Here is a 26,512-nt window from a genome sequence, read left to right on the forward strand (position 1 = left end):
CCTGACTGCCCTTAAGATAGTTTCCTTGGTTCTAAGATTTGCAAGTTTTCCTATTACATGCCGAGGTGTTGGCCTGTTTTCCTTGATCTTGGGAGGGGTCTTCTCTGCCTCTAGGAATGAATGTTTGTTTCTTTTCCCCAGATTAGGGAATTTCTCAGCTACGATTTGCTCAAAAACATCTTCTAGTCCTCTCTCTCTCTTCAGTCCCTCCAGGATTCCAATTAGTCTGACGTTGGAATGCTTCATGGTGTCACTTATTTCTCTGATTCTATTTTCATGGATTCTGAGTTGTTTTTCCCTCACTTCCTCTTTTCTTTTTTTATCTATTAAATTGCCTTCCAGGTTGTTTATTCATTCTTCTGCCTCACTTACCCTAGCTGTTAGATTATCTAGATTAGATCTCATTGATAGCATTTTTAAGTTCTGCCAATTCAGCTTTCATTTCTGCCCTTAGAGACTCTATGTTGCCAGTAATTGATTTCTCCATTCTAACCATTGTCTTCACAATTACTAGCCTGAATTCCATCTCCGACATCTTGGTTTTATCTGCATCCATTTGTAAATCTGCAGCATAAATCATAATCTCTGAGTCTTTTCTATTTTGGTGGCTCCTCCTCCTAGTCATTGTGTTGATGGGTGGTTGAGGGAATGTATAGATTTTAAATTATTGACCAGAACCCAAGCATGATGCACCTGTTTTCTATGGACCTTAGGGTTGCTGGCCTCTTGTTTTCCCAGCCTGTCTTCTGGGGGAGAGGCCTTCCGTGCTGTTACTCAGGCACCCCTCTTTGGGCAAGTTGCCCTCCCCCCCTGTGGTGGGGCATGGGCTCAGTGGGAATCAGTTTTTTGGGTCTTTTGTTCTCTGGCGGCTTTCCCTGGTGGCTTTCCATGTTTCTTCCGAGAGTCAGAGCAGAAGATACCATTTCTAACCTTCTGCCTCAGAGCAGAGAGATCACAGTCTGTTCTTCAGTGCACTCTCCAGGCCACACTATCTCTGTTTCTGTCTGTGCTGTTATAAACTGCAGCATCCTGGGTTGTGTGCCCCTCTGCAGCGCTCCCAGTCCTGCCTCCATTTCGGGGCACATCTCTGCCCTTTTTGCTTCTAAAACTGCCAAACACTCCCAGTTCACACATGCAACCCCTCCACTCTGGGTTTCCATCCCAGGACCTGCCCTAAAGTCCTTTCTCCACCACTACCGGTCTGTGATTCTGTGGCCCGTCCCCAGTGCGTGAGGCTGTCACTCACCTGTGTAGGGTCCCCACTGCTAGGCTCTCTCCCACTGCCGGTTATCCTCCAACATCTGTCCGCAGAGTCATGGCTCCTTATTTTACACCTTGAAACCAACCACCCATGATATTCTGTTTGTAGAGACCCTGATCTATTTTCTTACATCTCAGGCTGATTTTGTGGGTGCTCAGAGTGGTCTGGTAGATATCCTACTCAATTCTGGGGACCAGTTAAAATAGGGTCCCCTACTCCTCTGCCATCTTTTCTTCTCCTTAGCTGACTTTTTTAATACATAGAGACAGACACAGATGGTTGGACAAAATGAAGAGACAGAGTAATATATGCCAATTTACATAACAAGAAAAATTTCACAGTGGAAAAGCTAAATGAAATGGAAATAAACATTATCCCTTTTATACAATTCAAAGTCATATTTATAACAATACTATACTTGAGAAAAGAGTGGAAGATCTCAGTAAGATATTTAAGAAAGACAGTAAATATAAAAAATCTCAGAGATGTAAAACTCAATAATTGTAATTGAAAATATAATCAAATGAATAAATAGTAATCTAGAGGAAACAGAAGAACAAAGCAGTTCTGGGAGAACTGGGAGATAGAGTAATAGAAAGTAACCAAATGGAATAAAAAAGTCAAAAGAGTAATAAAAAATGAAAATAAGTTCAGGCAACTCAGCAAAAACATCAAGCATAATAACATTTGCAGTATAGGGAAATCAGAAAAATAATAGAATATAAAGCAGAAAACTTATTTGAAAAATAACAACAGAAAATTTCCTAACTGGAGGAAGGAAATCGACATGCAGTCCTAGGAGACATAAAGAGCCCCCCCCAAAAATTAACTCTATTAAGTCCACAATAAGACACAAAATAATTAAAATGTCAAAAATAGTGATAAAGAGAGAATTTGAAAGCAGCAAAAACAAAACAGTTACATACAAGATAAACCCTAGAAGGTGATCAGCTGACTTTTCAACAGGAACTTTTCAAGCCAGAAGGTAGTACCATGATATACTACATATGCTAAAAGGATAAAACCAACAACTATTCTATCCAGCAACTCTATCCTTCAGAATAGGAGAGATAAAGAATAAAGTTTCCTAAACAAAAGTGAATGGAATTTCACACTACTTAAATCAGCCTTATAAAAAATGTTAAAGGACTTCTTTGAGTGGTAAGGAAAGGACATAATCAGGAGTAAGATAATTAAGAAAGGAAACAATTTGATAATTACATACAAACAATAAAAGTAGTTGATTAATCACTTATCAGTACAGAGGTTAAATCACAAAAACACTAAACTTAGTTATATCTATAAAAATCAGTCAAGGGATTCACAAAATAAAAGGATGTAAAGTATGGCATCATATACCCAAAACATGGAAGGGGTATGAAAATGTTTTGATTTGAGAATGCATTCAAATGTAAGTGACCATAACCTCATATAGACTCTATATGCATAGAATGTTATATATAAACCTAATGGTACCCACAAATCAAAATCCTGTAATAGTTATGGAAAAAATTAAAAAAAAAGAAATCCAAGCATATCACAAGAGAAAGTCATGAAAAAAACAAGGTAAGAGAATAAAAGTAGAAAGAAATGATGAGGAACTACAAAAACAACCATAAAAGAAGAACAAAATGTCAGTAAGTACATACCTATCAATTTTTACTTTAAATGTAAATGGACTAAACACTCTAATCAAAAGATATAGTGAGATGGAATGGATAAAAAACAAAACCTGTCTATATGCTGCCTACAAGTGAATAATTTTAGACCTAAAGACACATGCACATTGAAAGTGAAAGGAAGGAAAAGCATTTATAATGGAAATGGAAGTGAAAAAAAAAAAAAACAAAACCTGGGGTAGCAATACTTATATTGGACAAAATAGACTTAAAATACAGAGTGTAACAAGACACAGAGATGGACACTATATAGTTATAAAGTCAACAATCCAACAAGAATATATGACAATTGTACATATTTATATACCCATCATGGGAGCAGCCAAATACATAAAACAGCTAATAACAAACATAAAGGAAGTAATTGAGGGTAATACAATAATAGCAGGGGACTTTAACACCACACTAACATCAATGAATAGATAATCTATACAGAAAACCAAAAAGGAAACAGTAGTATTGAATCAAAATGGGGCCAGATGGATCTAACAGATAAATTAAAAACATTCCATCCAAAAATAAAAAAAAAATAAAATTATAACATTCTTCTCAAGTGCACATGGAATATTCTCCAGAATAGCTAACATGCTGGCCACAAAATAACTCCAAACAAATTCAAAAAAATTACATCATATCATAATCTTTTTTGATAACACAATGAACTGGAAATCAACCACAAGAAAAAAACCTGGAAAGAATGCAAAATAATGGAAGTTAAGTAACATGCTACCAAACAATGAATGAGTCAATCAAGAAATCAGAGAGGAAACTAAAAAACGCAAGGAGAGTTGGAGCTAAGACGGTGGTGTTTTAGGCATAGTAGGAGGACCTTAGGTTCATCTTGTCCCTCAAATACAACTACATAACTACCAATCATTCTGAATAACCCAGAAATTAACCTGAAGACTGAAAGAACAAATTCTACAACTAAAGGGAGAGAAGAAGTCACATTAAAGGAGGTAGGAAGTGCGGAGACATGGTTTTGAGGAGAAACAGATCATAAGTGTTACAGAGGGGAGGGAGCCTTGGTCATAGAGATAGGTGAGAGAGAGAGAGAGGAGCACACAAGGGAATGCACAAGGAGAACATTTCCCCAAAGTCATTGGCTGTGAAAACAAGAGGGGCTGATTTTCATGAGGTCTTGAAATCAGTGAGGCTTAAAGAATGGAATTTTGAGGAGGGCACGTGCTATGATGAGCACTGGGTGTTGTATTAACTAATGAATCATTGAACACTACATCAAAAACTAATTATGTACTATACAGTGACTGAATGAACATAAGGAATAGCATGAACATAATAAAAAAAAAAAAAAGAAAGGAGTTTTAAAGGTCAGCAGGTTAGGCTGGAATAGAGCCCTGAGGGCACTGCCCTACTCCTGGAGAGAAGGCAGGCAAATAACCCAGGGGCAGACAGTGTGGAAACAACAGTCTGAAGAATGCCTGGGGCACACAGTGGGGAGATCATTCACTCTTCTTGGAGCATATCTCTGAGAGGTAGCATTCACCAAGACCCCTCTCTGGAGACAAAGGAGGCAGCTGGACCATTTCCCTACCCTACACCTCAGCATAAACACAGAGTCATCTGGTAAAAGCAGCTCAGCCCCAACACTAGCTGCTTAACCTGCTTACACCAAGTCACACACCTCTGGGTTCTGGCACAACCGCCCTTTTCAGTAAAGCACATCACTCCAAGGTGGGGAGACCTGCTCCCAAAAGTCCAGTGTGGATCCTTAACCCAAAAAAGTCCTTTAAACCTGGAGTTTAATAAGTCAGCAGGATTGGCTGGAATAGAGCCTGGAGGGCATGGCACTGCTCCTAGAGAAAAGGCAGACAGTGTGAAAACAATGATCTGAAAAACACCTGGGATACACGGGGGGAGAAATTATTTGCTTTTTGGAGATTGCTTCACTTAGAGGCAGTGTGCACAGAGACTCCTCTCCAGAGACAAAAGAACTGGCTGGTGCCATTTCCCTCCCCTGCCCTTCAGCGAAATCACGGAGCCACCTGTGGTAAACAGCACAGCACTGACACTGAGCGCCTAACCTGCTTACACCAAATCTGACACCTCTGTGTTCTAGCAGTACTGCCCTTCATGGTCAAATCGGCCTCAGTCTAAGCATAGTGGGACCCTTCCTCAGAAGACCAGCAGAATTACCTGCCTACACCACCTCTCCCAACAGAAAGTTCTGCATGGCTTCAGTTCTAGTGGAAGTAGTATCAGGTCTCATTTAACAAGCAGACCAGAGCACACCTAGTTGAAATGTGCCACAACTTGGCCAAGGACCAAATACTGACCACTGCAGGTAAGGAGAGCCTCTGCAGATGACTGCCCAGAAGCATAGCCAAAACACAGCAGCAGAGTACATGAAGCACACACCAGTGACATTTCCTGAAGTACCAGGCCCTGGAAACTATATGACCTTTTCTTCATAAAGCCATTAATCTCAGGAACATAACAGGCTTTTCTAGCACACAGAAGAAGACAGAGGCTTAGACAAAATGCCAACACAGAGGAATTCATCCCAAATGAAAGAATAAGATAAGGTAAAGACAGAGATCTAAGCAAAGCAAATATAAGTAACATGCCTGATCCAGAATTTAAAGCAACAATCATAAGGGTACTCAATGGGCTTGAAAAAAGAATGGAAGACCTCAGGGAGGCCTTTACCACAGAGATAAAAGAGTTTAAAAAATATCAGTCAGAAATAAACAATGCAATCACTGAGATTCAAAACAGAATTGATGCAATGAACACAAAATTGGAAAAACCAGAGGAACAAATAAATGATACAGAAGATAAAACACGGGAATATAATAAAGCTGAACAAAAGAGAGAAGGAAGAATTATGCAACCCAAGAATAGACTTAGGAAACTCAGTGACTCCACCAAACATAATGACATTTGTATTATAGGAGTCACAAAAGAAGAGAAAAAAGGGGGAAAGAAAATTCATTTCAAGAATTAATAGCTGAAAACTTCCCTAATCCAGGGACGGAAACAGACAACCAGATCCATGAGACACACAGAACTCCCATCAAAATAACAAAAGCAAGCCAACACCAATAAATATTGTAATTAAATTTATAAAATATAGTGATACAGAAAAAATCCTAAAAGCAGAAAGACAAGAGAAGCTCCTAACTTATAAGGGAAAGCCCATAAGCTTAGCTTCAGATCTCTCAACAGAAACATGGCAAATAAGAAGGGAGTGACATAATATATTCAAAATGCTGAATGGAAAAAAAAAAAAACTTTAGCCAAGAATACTTTATATAGCAAGGCTAGCATTCAGAATAGAAAGAGAGATAAAGAGATTCTCAGACAAACAAAAACTAAAGAAGTTCGTGACCAGTAAACCAGTCCTGCAAGAACTATTAAAGGGGCCTTTTGAGTAGAAAGGAAAAACCAAAAATTACAAATAAAAAAAAGAAATAGTGAAAATCTCCAGAAACCACAACAAAACAAGTAATAACTCATTGATAAAACTCATTGATAAAAATACAATAATAGTAGGGAACTTTAACACCACCTTTACATCAATGCACAGATCATGTAAGCAAAAAATCAACAAGGAAACAATGGCTTTGAATGACACACTGGGCCAGATGAACTTAACATATATATTCAAAACATTCAATCCTAAAGCAGCAGAATGCACAGTCTTTTCAAGTGCACATGGACCATTCTCCAGAATAGATCACATACTAGGTCACAAATCAGTCTTCAAAAAGTAGGGAAAGATTAAGATCATACCATGCATATTTTCTGACCACAACACTATGAGACTCAAATTGAACCACAAGAAAAAACTTAGAAGATCACAAATACATGGTTAAACAGGATGCTAATAGGGCACCTGGGTGGCTCAGTTGGTTAAGCATCTGCCTTCGACTGAGGTCATGATCCCAGGGTCCTGGGATTGAGTCCTGCATTGGGCTCCCTGCTCACTGAGGAGTCTGTTTCTCCTTCTCCTCCCTGCTCGTACTCTCTCTCACTATCTCTGTCGCTACCTCTCTCTCAAATAAATAAAAATAATAAAAAAAAAAAACAGGATGCTAATAAACAATGAATGCATCAAAAAGGAAATCAAAGAAGAAATGAAAAATACATGGAAACAAATGAAAATGAAACATGACAGTCCACAAACTTTGGGATGCAGCAAAAGTGGTCATAAGTGGGAAGTATATAGCAATACAGGCCTACCATAAGAGGCAAGAAAAATCTCAAATAAACAATTTAACCTTACACCTAAATTAGCTAGAAAAAGAACAACAAATGAAGCCTAAAGTCAGCAGAAGGGAAGAAATAAAGATTAGAGCAGAAATAAATGATATAGAACCTATAAAACAATATAACAGATCAATGAAACAAGAAGCTGGTTCTTTGAAAAAATTAATAAAATGGATAAATCGTAAGCCAAACTTATCACAAAGAAAAGAGAAAGGACCTAAATAATTACAAATGAGAGAGGAGAAATAATAACCAACACCACAAAAATACAAATAATTCTACAAAAATATTATGAAAAACTACATGCCAACAAATTGAACAACCTGGAAGATATGGATACATTCCTGAAAACATATAAACTACAAAAACTGAAACAGAAGAAATAGAAAATGTGAGCAAATAACCAGCCAGAGAAATTGAATTGGTAATCAAAAATCTCCCAACAAACAAAAATCGAGGGCAAGATGCCCTCACAGGAGAATTCTACCAAACATCTAAAGAAAGGTTAATACCAATTCTTCTCAAATTTTTCCTAAAAATAGAAATGGAAGGAAACTTCCAAATTCATTCTATGAGGGCAACATTACCCTGTTCCCAAAACCAGATAAAGACTCCATTTAAAAAGAGAACTATAGGCCAATGTCCCTGATGTGCATTGATGCAAAAAAATCTCAACAAAATACTGGCAAACCGAATCCAAGAGTACATTAAAAGAATCATTCATCACAATCAATGGGGATTTATTCCTGGCTGCAAGGGTGGTACAATATTCACAAATCAGTTAACATGATCCACCACATTAATAAAAGAAAGGATAAGAACCATACGATCTGCTTAATAGCTACAGAAAAAAGTATTTGACAAAGTATGACATCATTCATGATAAAAACCCTCAACAAAGTATGGTTAGAGGGAACACACCTCAACATAATAAAGGCCATATATGAAAAACACAAAACTAGTGACATCCTCAGCGGGGGAAAACAGAGCTTTTCCTATGGTCAGGAACAAGACAGGGATGTCTACTCTCACCCTTGTTCATTGACATAGTACTGCAAGTCCTAGCCTCAGAAATCAAAAAACAAAAGCAATAAAAGTATCCAAATTGGGAAGGAGGAAGTAAAACGTTCTATATAGACAAGATACTCTATATAGAAATCATGAAAGACTCCACCAAAAAAAAAAAAAATTGCTAGAACTGATACACGAATTCAGTAAAGACTCGTGCTACAAAGTCAACATACAGGTATCTGTTGCACTTCTATACACCAATAATGAAGCAGCGGAAAGAGAAAGCAAGGAATTAATCCCATTTAGAATTGCTATAAAAAGTGTTGATACCTCCTAGGAATAAACCCAAACAAAGAGGTAAAAGACCTATACTCTTAAAACTATAAAACGCTGATGGAAGAAATTGAAGGTGGCACAAAGAAATAGAAAAACATTCCATGCCTATAGATTGGAAGAACAAATATTGTTAATATGTCTATAGTACCCAAAGAAATCTACACATTTAATGCATCCCTATCAAAATACCACCAGCATTTATCACAGAGTTAGAACGAACAATCCAAAAGTTTGTATGGAACCACAAAAGACCCCTAATAGCCAAAGGAATCTTGAAAATGAAAAGTAAACCCAGAAGCATCACAAATCTGGACTACCAATCTGTATATCACAAAGCTGTATGATTGAAACAGTATGGCACTGGCACAAAAAATACACATAGATAAGTGGAACAGAATAAAATAAAAAAAAAACACACACACACACAGAAATCAACCCACAACTCTATGGTCAATTAATCTTTGACAAAGCAGGAAAGAATATCCAATGGAAAAAAGACAGTCTCTTCAACAAATGGTGTTGGAAAACCTAGGGAGCAACATGCAGAAAAATGAAAGTAGACCACTTTCTTACACCATACACAAAAAATAAAATCAAAATTGATGACAGACCTAAATGTGGGACAGGAAACCATTACAATCATAGGGGAGGACAGAGGTAGTAACCTCTGCGACATCAGCCATAGCACCTTATTACTAGAGATGACTCTTGAAACAAAGGAAGCAAAAGCAAAAATGAATGATTGGGACTTCATCAAAAGAAAAAGCTTCTGCACAGTGAAGGAAGCAATGAACAAAAATAAAAGGTAACCTAAGGAATGGGAGCAGATTATTGCAAGTTACATGGCTGATAGATATATTAAAGGGTTATTATCCAAAATACAAATTACATCCAAAATGTAAAGAACTTACAAACTCAACACCCAAAAACCAAATAATCCAGTCAAAAAATGGACATAATTCATGAATAGAGATTTTCTTTCCCAAAGAAGATATACAGATGGCCAACAGACACATTAAAAGATGCTCAACATCTCTAATAACCAAGGTAATACAAATCAAAGCAAATGAGATATCACCTCAACCCAGTCAGAATGGCTTAAATTAACAACACAAGAAACAAGTGTTGGTAAAGATGCAGAGAAAGGGGAAATCGCTTGCACTGTTGGTAATACAAACTGGTGCAGCCACTCTGGAAAACAGTATGGAGATTCCACGAAAAGTTAAAAATAGAGCTACCTAGAATATGGCAATTGCCCTACATGTTTAACAAAAAAAATACAAAATAATTAATTCAAAGGGATACATGCATACTGGTGTTTATAGCAACACTATGAACAATAGCCAAATTATGGAAATAACCTAAATGCCCAAGGTATATATAAATAACGGAATATTACTCATCCATTAAAAGGAATTAATTCTTGTTATTTGCAATGACATGAATGGAGCTAGAGTGTATTATGCTAAGCGAAATAAGTCAGTCAGAGAAAGACAAAGACCATTGATTTCATTCATTTGTGGAATTTAAGAAACAAAACAAATGAACATGGGGGGGGAGATAGGAAAACCAAGAATCAGGCTGTTAACTATAGATAACAAAATGATGATTAGCAGAGGGGAGGTGGCTGAGGGGATGGGTTCAGTTGGTGTTGAGGATTAAGGAAGTCACCATTTTGATGAACACTGGGGGTGGTATATAAATGTTGAGTAACTAAATTTTATGCCTGAGACTAATATTACAATGTTAACTAAGTGGAATTTAAATTAAAAATAGATCTCTCCTTCATACCATATACTGAAATAAGTCACACAGGAAGAAAATAAAACCACTAAAAAAATAAAAATAAACACAAGGAAACAAATGGAAATGAAAGCATAGTGTCCCAAAACCATTGGGATGTAGTAAAAGATGTTCTAGTAGGAAAAATAATAGCAATAAATGCCTACTTCAAAAACAAGAAAGGGAGGAAGGCAAGATGGTGGAGGAGTAGGGGACCCCATTTCAACTGGTCCCCTGAATTTAGCTGGATATCTATCAAACCATTTGAATACCTACGAAATCAACCTGAGAAGTAAGAATATATAATGATCTCTACAAGCAGCAAAAATACTGCATTTGGCAATGTAGGAAGGGCGGAGTCATGAATCTGCAGGGAGATATTGGAAGAAAAACAGAAGGGAGAGGGAGCCACCATAAGCTGGCGCCTGGAATGTGATATAATACCAGAGCACAAAATTGGAACGCTTAGAAATCTGCTCTAGTAAGAGACACCCCTCCCTGAAGGGGACTTTGGAAATGAAAAGGCAGAATCCTAGGTAGGGCATTGTGGTCTCAGGATATGAGGGACCACAGAGCAAAAGGAGATTTCTGAAATGGTAGAGGGCCCAAGCATTGGAGCCAGGAAGCAGGTTATGGTCAGCAAGCACAGGAAGGGACTCTCAACTAGGATCCCCAGAAAGCTCCATCCAGGTGGGTCAATATCCACTCTGTCTTTGAACAGCCTGAAAAAAAACTGGAACCAGCACCCACGACAGGGCAAAAACCTCGCAGAGCAGTAGTGACCGGGAAAGGGCTTTAGAGCGGAACCAGACCTGATTCTTAGCTTCGGGTGCAAGAGTGAGCCCATAGCCACTCAAGGTTTTAAAAGCACAGAGGGCAGAGATAATCCCAGACACCTGAAAACACTTCTGAGAGAGTAGCTATGGACGTGCACCATGGGAAGCTGTGGTTTTCAGCAGTGCAAGCAGAAGTGGAAACTGTTTGTCATGCAGAGTTTATTAAATAGGGCAGACTCCGAATTAACTGCTCTGGGCCACAGGTTTGGCTGCGGCCATTTTTGCTCTGATCTCCTGAAGAGGCACGGAAAGGTCTCAGGGTAGAAAAGACACTCAGAAATCTGCTCAAACTCAACACCCAAAAGCCAAAAAGGAAGTCAAAAAATGGGCAGAAGACATGAACAGACACTTCTCTGAAGAAGACATACAAATGGCTAACAGACACATAAAAAAAGTTCATCATCATTAGCCATCAGGGAAATTCAAATCAAAACCACACTGAGATACCACCTTATACCAGTTAGAATGACAAAAATTGACAGGGAAAGAAACAACAAATGTTGGAGAGGTTGTGGAGAAATGGGAACCCTCTTACACTGTTGGTGGGAATGCAAGTTGGTACAGCCATTTTGGAAAACAGTGTGGAGGTGCCTCAGAAAATTAAAAATAGAGCTACCTTATGACCCAGCAATTGCACTCCTGGGTATTTACCCCAAAGACAGAGATGTAGTGAAAAGAAGGGCCATATACACCCCAATGTTCATAGCAGTAATGTTCACACTAGCCAAACTGTGGAAAGAGCCAAGACACCTTTCAACAGATGAATGGGTAAAGAAGATATGGTCCATATATACAAAGGAATATTAGCCATCAGAAAGGATGAATACCCGGGCGCCTGGGTGGCTCAGTTGGTTAAGCGACTGCCTTCTGCTCAGGTCATGATCCTGGAGTCCCTGGATCGAGTCCCACATCGGGCTCCCTGCTCGGCAGGGAGTCTGCTTCTCCCTCTGACCCTCCCCCCTCTCATGTGCTCTCTCTCATTCTCTCTCTCTCAAATAAATAAATAAAATCTTTAAAAAAAAAAAAAAAAAAAAAAGAAAGGATGAATACCCAACTTTTACATCAACATGGATGGGACTGGAAGAGATTATGCTAAGTGAAGTAAGTCAAGCAGAGAAAGTCAATTATCATATGGTTTCACTTATTTGTGGAACATAAGGAATAGCATGGAGGACATTAGGAGAAGGAAGGGAAAAATGAAGGGGGGGGGATCGGGGGGAGAGATGAACCATGAGAGACTATGGACTCCGAGAAACAAACTGAGGTAGAGGGGAGGGGGATGAAGGGATGGGTTAGCCCGGTGATGGGTATTAAGGAGGGCACGTACTGCATGGAGCACTGAGTGTTATAGGAAAACAATGAATCGTGGATCACTATATCAAAAACTAATGATGTATTGTATGGTGACTAACATAATATAATAAAATAAAATTTAAGAAAAACAAAAACAAAAAAAGAAGTCTGGTTTCCACGGAACTCATCCCCCAGATAGGGGGTGGAGCAACTCCGCTCAGGCAGGATTATCTGAGAAAAAGAGCACTTGGCCCATCGCCCAGAAGACGGGCTGGAAGAACAGGAGGATGACAATCCTCTGGATCCTATAGGACTGTAAAATCCCAACACAAGGGGAAAAATGCATATGGAGATCCAGGTGTGGCCTCACAAATTGTTTATTTTTCAGATATTATTTTCTTTTTTTTCCCACTCATTTGTTTTATATATTTTTTCTTTTTACTTTTCTCATGCCATTTTCCCCTGCTGTATTCTTCTTTACACCTTCTCCTCATTTCAGCAAGACATCTATTATACCAACTCATTTTTTAAAATATTTTATTTATTTATCTGACAGAGTGAGAGAGCACAAGCAGGGGAAGCAGCAAGCAGAGGGAGAGGAAGAAGCAGGCTCCCCATTGAATAGAGAGCCCGATGTGGGGCTTGATCCCAGGACCCTGGGATCATGACCTGAGTTGAAGGCAGCCACTTAACCAACTGAGCCACCCAGGAGCCCCCCAACTCATTTTTTCATAGGGGCTTTTTAACTTGTATTTTTGAACACCTATATTTTTATGCATGCATATATGCTTTATTTTAGCCCAATTTCACTCTACTCAGTTTTACATTTTTATATATACAAGTTTTACTTTCCGAGTAATTTTGGGACATAGTGTCCTCTAACACACAGACCAAAATACACCCAGGAACAACTAAAACACCCTGCTTTGTCTACCCTAAGAGATTGTAGCCCTCCTTTCATTCCCTCCCTTTTTTATCTAATATATATATATATATATATATATATATATATATATATATATATATAATTTTTTTAAATTTTCAATTATTTAATTATATTCTTCTGTTTCATTTTGGCTTTGTTCTTTCAGTGGTAGCATCTAACCACTTAGGATTTTCTAGGGTGCATGTAGCTTGGGTCCTGGTTGATATTTTGGACTCTGTCCATTCGTTCAACCATTCATCCACAGAATGACTAGGAGGAGGAACTCTCAACAACAACAACAAAAGAACCAGACACAATGATCTCTGCCTCAGAACTAATGGATATGGATATAAGCAAGATATCAGAGACAGACGTCAGGAGAGCAATCATGAAGTCAATAGCTACACTTGAAAAAAGCATTAGTGACAATATAGAAACTCTAAGGGCAGAAATGAGATCTCATTAGGTTGAACTTAAAAATGCTATGAATGAGATGCAGTCAAGGCTGGATACTCTAAAAGCCAAGGTAAATGAGGCAGAAGAGTGAATTGGTGATCAATAAGATAAGCTGATTTAAAGGAAGAAAGCTGAAGGAGATAGGGATAGGCAGCTAGTGGCACATGAAAATAGACTTAGAGAGATCAACGACGCCATGAAACTTTTGAATGTCAGAATTGTTGGGATCCCCAAGGGGTTAGAGAGAGAGAGAGGGCTAGAAGGTGTATTTGAGCAAATTGTAGCTGAGAACTTCCCTAATCTGGAGAAGGAAACAAGCATCGAGTACAAGAGGCAGAGAGGACCCCTCCCAAAATCAGTAAAAAATAGATCAAACCCCTGAGACATAATAGTGAAGCTTGAAAACCTTAGAGCAAAGGAAGCTATCCAGAGAGCAGCTAAGGGTAAGAGATTATTTACATATGGAGGGAGGAATATCAGAATAGCATCAGACCTGTCCACATAGACCTGGCAAGCCAGAAAGGACTGACAGGATGTATTTAATGTATGAAATGAAAAGAACATGCAGCCAAGAATACTTTACCCAGCAAGACTGTAATTCAGAACGGATGGAGAGATAAAGAGCTTTCAGGACAGGCAGACACTGAAAGAATATGTGACTGCTAAGCCAGCCCTGCAAGAAATATTAAGAGGGATTCTGTAAATGAAGAGAAACCCCAAGAGTTTCTTGGGTTAAACTAGAAAGGAACAGAAAACCTACAGAAACAGGCACCTTACAGGCAATACAATGGCACTAAATTCATATCTTTCAATAGTTACTCTCAACGTGAGAGGGCTGAATGCTCCCATCAAGAGACACAGGGTTTCATATTGGATAAAAAAGCAGGACCCATTCATATGTTGTTTACAAGAAACTCATTTTGAACCTAAAAACACCAACAGATTGAAGATAAGGGGATGGAGAACAATTTACCATGCCAATAGACCTCAAAAGAAAGCCAGGGGAGCAACCCTCATATCTGACAAATTAGATTTTAAACCAGACTGTAGTAAGAGATGAAGAGGGACACTATATCATAGTTAAAGGGTCTGTCCAAGGAGAAGATTTGACAATTGTAAATATCTATGCCCCCAACATGGGAGGAGCCAATTATATAAACAAATAAATAAACAAAATAAAGAAGTGTATGGATAATAATACATTAATAGTAGGAGAACTCAACACTCCACTCACTGCAATGGACAGATCATCTAAGCAGAAGATTAACAAAGAAACAAGAGCTTTGAATGACACATTGGACGAGATGGACTTTGTAGATATATACAGAACATTCAACTCTAAAAAACGAGAATACATATTCTTCTTGAGTTCACACAGAATGTTCTCCAGAATAGACCACATACTGGGTCACAAATCAGGTCTCAGTTGATACCAAAAGATTGAGATTATTCCTTGAATGTTATCACACCATAATGCTTTGAAACTGGAACTAAATCACAAGAAGAAATGTGGAAAGAATTCAAACACTTGGAAGCTAAATATGATCCTACTAAAGAATGAAAGGGTCAACAATGAAATGAAAGGAGAACTTAAACAATTCATGGAAACCAATGAGAATGAAAACACATTGATCCAAAACCTATGGGATACTGCAAAGGTGGTCCTAAGGGGGAAATACATAGCCCTCCAAGGCTCTCTCAAAAACTTAGAAAATTCCCAAATGCACAAGCTAACCCTACATCTAAAGGAGCTGGAGAAAGAACAGCAAATAAAATTTAAACCAAGCATGAGAAGAAAAAATAATAAAGATTAGAGCAGAAATCAATGAAATAGAAATCAGAAAAACAGTAGAACAGATCAACAAAACTAGAAGATGGTTCTTTGAAAGAATTAATAAGATCGATCAACCACTGGCCAAACATCCAAAAGAAAAGAGAAAGGACCAGAATTAATGAAAACATAAATGAAAGAGGAAAGATCACGACTAACACCAACCAAATAGAAACAATTATTAGAAATTAAGGCAACTGTATGCCAACAAATTAAGCAACCTGGAAGAAATGGATGCATTCCTGGAAACTTACAAACTACCAAGACTAAAACAGGAAGAAATGGACAACCTGAATAGACCAATAACCAGTAATAAGACTGAAGCAGTGATCAAAAACCTCTGAAAAAAACAAGACTCCAGGGCCAGATGGCTTCCCAGGGGAATTCTACCAAACATTTAAAGAAGAAATAATATCTATTCGACTGAAGCTGTTCCAAAAAAAAAAAAGAAAGAAAGAAAGAAAGAAAGAAAGAAAGAAAGAAAGAAAGAAAGAAAGAAAGAAAGAAAGAAAGAAAGAAAGAAAGAAAGAAAGAAAGAAACAGAAGGAAAACAGCGAAACTCATGCTATAAGGCCAGCATTACCCTGATCCTCAAACCAGGTAAAGACCCCAACAAAAAGGAGAATAACAGACCAATATCCCTGATGAACATGGATCCAAAAATACTCAACAAGATCTTAGCTAATAACAACCAACAGTACATTAAAAGGATTACTTACCACGACCAAATGGGTTTTATGCCTGGGATGCAAAGGTGGTTCAATATTTCCAAAACAATCAACATGGTAAAGCACATCAATAAAGGAAAGGACAAGAACTATATGATCCTCTCAATTGATGCAGAAAAGGCATTTGACAAAATACAACATCTGTTCCTGATTAAAACTCTTCAGAGTATAGGGATAGAGGGAACATTCCTCAATACCATAAAAACCTTCTATGAAAAGCCCACAGAAAATATCATTCTCAATGGGGGAAAGCTGAGAGCCTTTCCGTTAAGATCAGGAACATGACAGGAATGTCCACTCTCACAACTATTGATCGACATAGTACTGGAAGTCCTAGCCACAGCAATCAGACAACAAAAAGAAATAAAAGGCATTCAAACTGGCAAAGAAGTCAAACTCTCCCTCTTTACGGATGACATGATTCTTTATGTGGAAAACCCAAAACACTCTAACACCAAATTACTAGAACTCATACAGCAATTCAGCAATGTGGCAGGATACAAAATCAGTGCACAGAAAGCAGTTGCTTTCTTATACACTAACAATGCAACTGTTGAAAGAGAAATTAAAGAAACGATTCCAAGGGCGCCTGGGTGGCTCAGATGGTTAAGCGTCTGCCTTCGGCTCAGGTCATGATCTCAGAGTCCTGGGATCGAGTCCCACATCGGGTTCCCTGCTCAGTGCAGAGCCTGCTCCTCCCTCTCCCTCTGCCACTCCCTCTGCTTGTGCTCTTCTGTCTATCTCTCTGTCAAAATAAATAAATAAAATCTTTAAAAAAATAAAAATAAAAATAAAAAATAAAGAAACGATTCCATTTACAATAGCACCAAAAACCATAAGATACCTCGGAATAAACCTAACCAAAGAGGTAAAGGATTGATACTCTAGGAACTACAGAACACTTATGAAAGAAATTGAGGAAGGCACAAAAAAGTGGAAAAATATTCCATGTTCATGTACTGGAAGAATAAGCATTTTTAACATGTTTATCCTCCCCAGAGAAATTTACACTTTCAATGCCACCCATATTAAAATAACGTTGGCATTTTTCAAAGAGCAGGAACAAAAAATCCTAAATTTTGTATGGAACCAGAAAAGGCCCCAAATCGCCAAGGAAATGTTGAAAAAGGAAAACAAAGCTCGGGGCATCACGTTGCCTGACTTCAAGCTATATTACTATGCTGTGATCACCAAGACAGCATGGCATTGGTACAAAAACAGACACATAGACCAGTGGAACAGAACAGAGATTCCAGAAATGGTTTCTCAACTCTATGGTCAACTAAACTTTGACAATCAGGAAAAAATATCCAATGGAAAAAAGACAGTCTCTTCAATAAGTGGTGCTGGGAAAATTGGACAGCTACATATAGAAAAATGAAAATGGACCTTTTGCTTATACCATACACAAAGATAAACTCAAAATGGATGAAAGACCTCAATGTGAGACAGGAATCCACCAAAATCCTAGAGGAGAACATAGGCAATTATCTCTTCGACATCGACCACAGTAACTTCTTTCAAGACACGTCACCAAAGGCAAGGGAAACAAAAGCAAAAATGAACTTTTGGGACTTCATCAAGATAAAAAGCTTCTGCACAGCAAAGGAAACAGACAACAAAACTAAGAGTCAGCCCACAGAATGGGAGAAGATATTTGCAAATGAAATTACAGATAAAGGGCTGATATCCAAGATCTATAAAGAACTTCTCAAACTCAACACTCAAAAAACTAATAACCCAGTCAAAAAGTGGGCAGAAGACATGAACAGACACTTCTCCAAAAAAGACATACAAATGGATAACAGACACATGAATAAATGCCCAACATCACTAGCCATCAGGGAAATACAAAACAAAACCACAATGAGATATCACATTATACCATTTAGAATGATAAAAAATAACAAAACAAGAAACAACAAATGTTGGCGAGGATGTAGAGAAAGGGGAACCCTCTTATACTGTTGGTGGGAATGCAAACTATTATAGCTACTCTGGAAAACAGTATGGAGATTCCTCAAGATGTTAAGAATAGAGCTACCCTATGACCCAGAAGTTGCACTACTAGGTATTTCCCCAAAAGATACAGATGTAGTGAAATGAAGGGGCGCACCCCAGTTGTTCATAGCAGCAGTGTCCACCATAGCCAAACTGTGGAAGGAGCCATGATGTCCTTCAACAGATGAATGGATAAAGAAGATGTGGTCCCTATACACAATGGAATATTATTCAGCCATCAGAAAGGATGAATACTCACCATTTGCATCGACATGAATGGAACTGAAGGCAATTATGTCAAGTGAAGTAAGGCAAGCATAGAAAGACAATTATCATATGGTTTCACTCATGTGTGGAACATAAAATCAATAGCACAGAGGACCATAGGGGAAGGGAGGGAAATCCAATGGGGCAGAAATCAGAGAGGGAGATGAACCATGAGAAACTATGGACCCTGAGAAACAATCTGGGGGTTTCAGAGGGGAAGAGGGTGGGAGGAGTTGGTAACAGGGTGATGGGTATTGAGGAGGGCATGTGCTGTTATGAGCAACAGGTGTTATACTTACCTAATGAATCATTGAGCTCTACATCAAAAACTAGTTGTGTACGATACAGTGGCTAAATGAACATAATAATAATAAAAAAATTACCCCCCTCCAAGAAAAGATACATCTCTAAAGGTAAGGGAAACAAAAGCAAAAATGAACTTTGGGACTTTATCAAGATAAAAACTTCTGCACAGCAAAGGAAACAGTCAACACAACTAAGAGGCAATCCATGAAATGGGAGAAGATATTTGCAAATGACATTACAGATAAGGGGCTGGTATCCAGTATCTATAAAGAACTTCTCAAACTCAAACCCCCAAAAACAAATAATCCCATCAAGAAATGGGCAGAAGCCATGAACAGACACTTCTCCAAAGAAAAAATACAAATGGCTAACAGACACATGAAAAAATGTTCAACATCACTAGCCATCAGGGAAATACAAATCAAAACCACAATGAAATACCACCTCACACCAGTTAGAGTGGCCAAAATTAACAACACAGGCAACATGTGTTGGTGGGGATGTGGAGAAAGGGGAACCCTCTTACACTGCTGGTGGGAATGCAAGCTACTACTGCCACTCTAGAAAACAAGGTGGAGATTCCTCAAGATGTTAAAAATAGAGCTACCCTACGATCCAGCAATTGCACCACTAGGTATTTTCCCAAAAGATACAGATGTAGTGAAAAGTAGGGGCACCTGCACCCCAATGTTCATAGCAGCAATGTCCACCATAGCCAAACTGTGGAAGGAGCCAAGATGTCCTTCAAAAGATGAATGGATAAAGAAGAACTGGTACATATATGCAACAGAATATTATTCAGCCATCAGAAAGGATGAATACCCACCATTTGCATCAACATGGATGGAACTGAAGGGGATTATGCTAAGTGAAACAAGTCAAGCAGAGAAAGATAATTATCATATGGTTTCACTCATATGTGGTACATAAGGCATAGAGCGGAGGACCTCAGGGGAAGGGAGGGAAAACTGAATGGGAAAAAATCAGAAAGGGAGACAAAGCGTGAGATTCTCTGGACTCTGGGAAACAAACTGAGGCTTATAGAAGGGAGGGGGTTGGGGTCTGCAGTAGCCAGGTATGGGTATTAAGGAGGGTACATGTGTTGTGATGAGCACTGGGTGTTATACGAAACTAATGGATTTTTGAACACTACATCAAAACTTATGATGTACTATATGTTGGCTAATTGGACATAATAAAAAAAAAGCAAGAAAGTGTAAAATAAATGACCTAACATTACTCCTAGAAGACTAGAACAAAGAAAACCCCAAATCAGTAGAAGGAAATAAGTAATAAAGATTAGAACAGAAATAAATGAAATAGCAACTAAAAAAACAGTAGAACAGATTAATGAAACCAAAAGCTAAACGTTTAGCCAGACACATCAGAGATAGAGTGAGACAGAGACAGACAGAGAGAGATTGAGAGAGTGAGAGAGAGAACACAAATAAAATCAGAAATGAATGAAGAGAAATAAACACCACCACAGAAATGCAAAGGATTATAGGAGAATATTATGAAAAATATGCCAACGATTTTGGCAACCTGGAAGAAATGGATAACTTCCTAGTAACATATAAACCAACAATATCGAATCAGGAAGAAATAGATAATTTGAACATATTGATTACCAACAATGAAATGATATCAGTAATAAACACCCAACAAAAACTCGCAAGCCAGGCCCAGATGGCTTCCCAGTTAATTCTACCAAACATTTAAAGAAGAGCTAATATCTATTCTTCTCAAGCTATTTTGAAAAACAGAAGAGGAAGGAAAACTTCCCAGTTCGTTTTTTAGGCATGAACTATATTGATATGAAAAGCAGATAAAGACACCACAAAAAAAGAGAACTGCTGTCCAATAACTCTGATGAACATAGATGTAAAAATGCTCAACAAAATATTAGCAAACTGAATGCAACATACAGTAAAACAATCATTCACCACTATCAGTTGGAATTTATCCCTGGGTTGCAAGCATGATTCAATATTCACAAATCAATCAATGTGATATATCACATCAACTAGAGGAAGGTTGAAACCATCTAATCATTTGAGGGATGCCTGTGTGGCTCAGTTGGTTAAGCATCTGCCTTCAGGTGAGGTCATGATTCTCGGGTCCTGGGATCAAGTTCCACTTCAGGCTACTTTCTTAGTGAGGAACCTCCTTCTCCCTCTGCCTGCCACTCTCCCTGCTTATGCTCTATCTTTCTGACAAATATATAAATAAAAATTTTTAAAAAAGAAACCAGTTAGTCATTTGAATAGCTACAGAAAAAGCTTTTGGCAAAGTACAGTGTTGATTCATGATAAAATCACTCAACAAAGTAAGTTTGAAGGGAGCATACCTCAACATAATAAAGGCCATAATGATAAACCAACAGATAACATCATTCTTCATAGGGAAAAATGAGAGCTTTTCCCATAAGATCAAGAACATGATAAGGATGTCCACTCTCACCAATTTTATTCAACATACTGCTGGAAACCTAGCCACAACTATCAGACAACAAAAAGAAATAAAAGGCACCCAAAATGAAAATGAATTAAAATGTTCACTATTTGCAGATGACATAATACTAAACATAGAAAACCTGAAATACTCCACCAAAAACAGTACCAGACCTGATGAATGAATTCAGTAATTTGCAGGATACTTTCATTTTCTATCTCTAATGATGAAGTGACAGAAAGAGAAATTAAGAAAACAATTCCATTTACAATTGGAGCAACAATATAAAGAACCTAGTAATAAACTTAATTAAGGTGGTGAAGGAGCTATAATCTGAAAAGTATAAAACATTGATGAAAGAAATTGAAGATGACAAAAACAACTGGAAGACATTCCATTCTCATGTATTGTGAGAACAAATGTCAAATAGTCCATACTACACAAAGCAAATTACAGATTTAATATAATTCCTATTAAAACACCACCATTATTTTTTACAGAACTATAGCAAATATTCTTAATTTTTTTATGGAACCATGTAAGACCCAAAATAGCCAAAGCAATCTTGAAAAAGAAAAACAAAACTTGAGGTATCATAATTCTACTTTGAAGATATACTAAAAGCCTGTAGTAATCAAATCAGCATGGTTGTGGCACAAAAACAGATACACACATCAATGGAATAGAATAGAAAGCACAGAAATAAATTCACAATTGTATGGCCAATTCATCTTCCACAATGGAAACAAGAATATGTAAAGGGAAAAGGTCTCTTTGATGAATGGTGGAGGGAAAACTAGATAGCTACAGGCAGAAGAATGAAATTGGATCACTTTCTTTTTTTTTTTTAGATTTTATTTATTTGAGAAAGACAGAGATAGTGAGGTAGAGAGCACAAGTGGGGAGGAGAGGGAGAGGCAGGCTCCCCACAGAGCAGGGTGCCTGATGCGGGACTCAATCCCAGGACCCTGGGATCATGACCTGAGCCGAAGGCAGACGCTTAACCGACTGAGCCACCCAAGCGCCCGAAATTGGATCACTTTCTTAAGTAATACATAAAAATAAACTCAAAATGGTTTAAAGACCTAAATGTGAGACCTGAAGCCATAAAAATCCTAGAAGAGAAGACAGGCAGTAATTTCTCAATCACTGGCCTTAGAAACATTTTTCTAGATATGTCTCCTAATACAATGGAAACAAAAGCAAACCAACATAAAAAGCTCCTGCACAGCAAAAGAAGCAATCAACAAAACTAAAAGGCAACCTATGGAATGGGAGAAGACATTTGTAAGTGACATATTTGACAAAGGGTTAGTATCCAAAATACGTAAAAAACTTATACAACTCAACACCCGGAAGACACATGAAAAGATATTCAACATCACTCATCATAAAGGAAGTGAAAACAAAAAATCACTTTAAACTTGTCAGAATGGCTAAAATAATACAAGAAACAACAGGTATTGACAAGGATGTGGGGAAAAAGGAGCCCTCCTGCACTTTTGGTGAGAATGCACAGTGTTGCAGTCATTGTGGAAAACAGTATAGAGGTACCTCAAAAATTAAAAATAGAGGCTGTGGAGGATTTAAGATGGCAGAGTAGTAGGGGGTAACTATACTTTCCTCGGCCCTTGAACACAGCTAGATAATCATGGAACACTACATCAAAAACTAATGATGTAATGTATGGTGATTAACATAACATAATAAAAAATAAAAGATGGCAGAGTAGTAGGGGGTAACTATACTTTCCTTGGACCTTGAACACAGATAGATAAATATCAAATCATCCCAAACACCCAAGAAATCTACCTGAGGCCTGAGAGACCAAACTGCACAACTAGAGGGAGAAAAGGGACTACATTGTGGAAGGTAGGAGGTGTGGAGATGTGATTTGAGGGAGAAAAGAATTGCGGGTGTTGCAGAGGGGAGTGAGTCTTGATCATGGACAAAGGAAAGAGAGAGAGAGTGCATCACACTGGGGTTCACACAGGAAAAACACTTCCCCAAACCACTAACTGGCAAAATGAAAGGGGCTAGTTATTGTGAGTTTTAAAAACCAGTGGAGCTTTGTCAAAGAATGAAGTTTTAGAAGTCTGAGTCATTGCTGGTGTGGTGCCTGGCAGGAGCAGTAGTGCTCCTGTGGAGAAGGACAGAGGCCCAAGAGTGGACAGTGCAAACTGAGGATCCCCTGGGATGCACTGGGAGAGAAGGTTCCCCATTTGTGGATTGCATCTGGGAGAAGTGACACTGTCTCTCAGGAGACAAAAGAACCAGCAGGTGCCATTGTGCTGCCCAGTTCCTTAGCATAGGGGCAGAGACACCTGCTGAGGGCAATTAACCTGGCTGCCAGATTTTGGCTTTCTGCTGCACTTTAAACTCCAAATTCCTGCACATTGGTGCATCTGCCCTTCTGGGACAAACCGGCACCACACCCAGTATGGTAATACCATCCGCCGGAGGGTCAGCATGAGCCTACACCATGCCAGGCCCCTACATTATGAAGTTTAAAAACTCAGCTGGTCTCCCTGAGATAACACAGGTGTACTGCACTGACAGTTGGGCAGACAGACAAGACAAAGATAGGGTGAAAGCAGGGATCTGAGGGACACCTGGAACAACGAGAGTAAATGGTTCGCTCTTATTTGGGGGTTTCCAAGACACCTGCAGGTGTGGACACCCCACTCCAGGGAGGAGAGAGTGGGCTGGTGCCTTTTTTCTCCCATACACATCAGCACAGACTGACTTCAGTGAACAGCACAGCACCCACAATGAATTCCTGAGCTGCCTACACTAAGTTCTGGTCCTCTGCAGTCTGCAGGTGCTTCTTTACTAGGTCAAGTGTGCCTGAGAACCAGAGCAGTGGGACCTTCCTCCAGAAGACTGGCACAAACCCCCTGCACAAGCCAAGTCTACTGAACATAGAGTGCTGCAAAGCTTCAGATTTAGTGGAAATACTATCAGGCTTTTTTAGCAAGAAGACGACAGCACATCAAGCTAAAACTCATCACACACTGGACAAGGTCCAAACACTCCTCACTGTAAGCAAGGAGAAACTCTTCAGAGGACTGACCTGAGAGAAAGAGCAGCCAAGACACAGTGGCAGAGTTCACACAGCATACACCAGAAACACTTCCTGAAGCACCAAGTTCAGGACAGTATATGACCTCTTCTTAATGAAGTCATTACTCTCAGGAACAGGAAAGATGACAGGCTTTCCTAACACAGAGAAGAAGACAGAGACTGAAATAGAATGCCCAGATAAAGAATTTATCCCAAAAGAAAGAATAAGGAAAAGTCATGGCCAGTAATCTAATTGAAAGAGATATAAGTAATATGCCTGATCCAGAACTTAAAACAACAATCATAAGGATACTACCTGGGCTTCAGAAAACCATAGAAAACACCAGGGAGTCCCATCCTGCAGAGATAAAAGACTTAAAAACTAGTCAGGACAAAATTTTTAAAAAATGATATAATGGAGATGCAAAACTGACTAGATGTAAAGATTACAAGGATTGGAGAAGCAGAAGAAAGAATAAGTGATGTAAAAGATAAAATTATGTAAAATAATGTAGCTGAAAGAAGAGGGAAAGAAAAATATTGGATTACATATATAAACTGAGGGAACTCAGCAACTCTTTAAAGCATAATAACATTCATATCATAAGAGTACTAGAAGAAGAAGAGAAGGAAAAAGGGGCAGATGGTTTATTTTAGCAAATTATAGCTGAAAACATCCCTAATCTGGGGAAGGAAACAGACATCCAAATCCAGGAGGCAAAAAGAACTCCCAACAATATCAACAAAAGCAAGACAACACCAAGACATGTCATAGTAAAATTTACAAAAATAAATAAATAAATAAATAAATAATAAATAAAAGAAATAATAATAATGAAAAAATCCTAAGAGTAGTAATCAAAAAGAAATCCCTAACTTACAGGGGAAGACAAATAAGGTTAGCAGCAGACTTATCCACAGAAACTTGCCAGAATGGCATGGGATGATATATTCAAAATGCTAAACAGGAAAAATATGCAGGCAAGAATACTTTATCCAGCAAGGTTGTCATTCAGAATAGGAGAGATGAAGAGTTTCCAAGACAAATAAAAACAAAAGGAGTTAGTAACCACTAAACCAGCCCTGCAAGAAATATTAAAGGGAACTCTCTGAATGAAAAAATGACAAAGACTAAAAAGGAACAGAGAAATCTACAGAAGCAATGACTTTAAAGATAATACAATGGCACTAAATTCATATCTATCAATAATCACTCTGAATGTGAATGGACTAAATGCTTCAATGAAAAGACATAGGATGTCAGAATGGATTAAAAAAAAATCCATCTATATATGCCTACGAAGACCCATTTTAGGCCTGAAGACACCTGCAGATTGAAAGTGAGGACAGGAAGAACGATTTGTCATGCTGATGGATGTCAGAAGAAAATCAGAGTAGCCATACTTATATCAGACAAACTACATTTTAAACCAAAGACTGAAACAAGAGATGAAGAAGAGCACTATATCATAATAAAGGGGTCTATCCTACAAGATGTAACGATTGTAAATATTTATGCCCCTAACTTCGGAGCACCCAAATATATGAAATAATTAAAAACAAACATAAAGGAACTCATTGATAATAATGCAATAATAGTAGGGGACTTCAGCACCACACTTACAGCAATGGACAGATCATCTAAGCAGAAAACCAACAAGGAAACAATCACTTTAAATGGCACACTGGACCAGATGAACTTAAATATATTCAGGAGATTTCAACCTGAAGTTGCAGAATACACATTCTTTTTGAGTGTACATGGAACATTCTCCAGAATAGATCACATATTGGTCACAAATAAGATCTCAACAAATAAAAAAGATTAAGATCATACCATGCATATTTTCCAACCACAACACTATAAAACTTGAAGTGAACCACAAGAAGAAATTTGGAAGGACCACAAATATACAGAGGTTAAAGTACATCCTACTCAGGGTGCCTGGGTGGCTCAGTCAGTTAAGCGTCTGTCTTTCAGCTCAGGTCATGATCCCAGGGTCCTGGGATCAAGCCCTGCATTGGGCTCCCTGCTCAGCTGAGAGCCTGC

The sequence above is a fragment of the Mirounga angustirostris genome, unplaced genomic scaffold, assembly GCF_029215605.1.
Source record: "Mirounga angustirostris isolate CCGP_5_RB_7025 unplaced genomic scaffold, mMirAng1.0.hap1 SCAF_11, whole genome shotgun sequence".
In the NCBI taxonomy this organism is placed as follows: Eukaryota; Metazoa; Chordata; class Mammalia; order Carnivora; family Phocidae; genus Mirounga; species Mirounga angustirostris.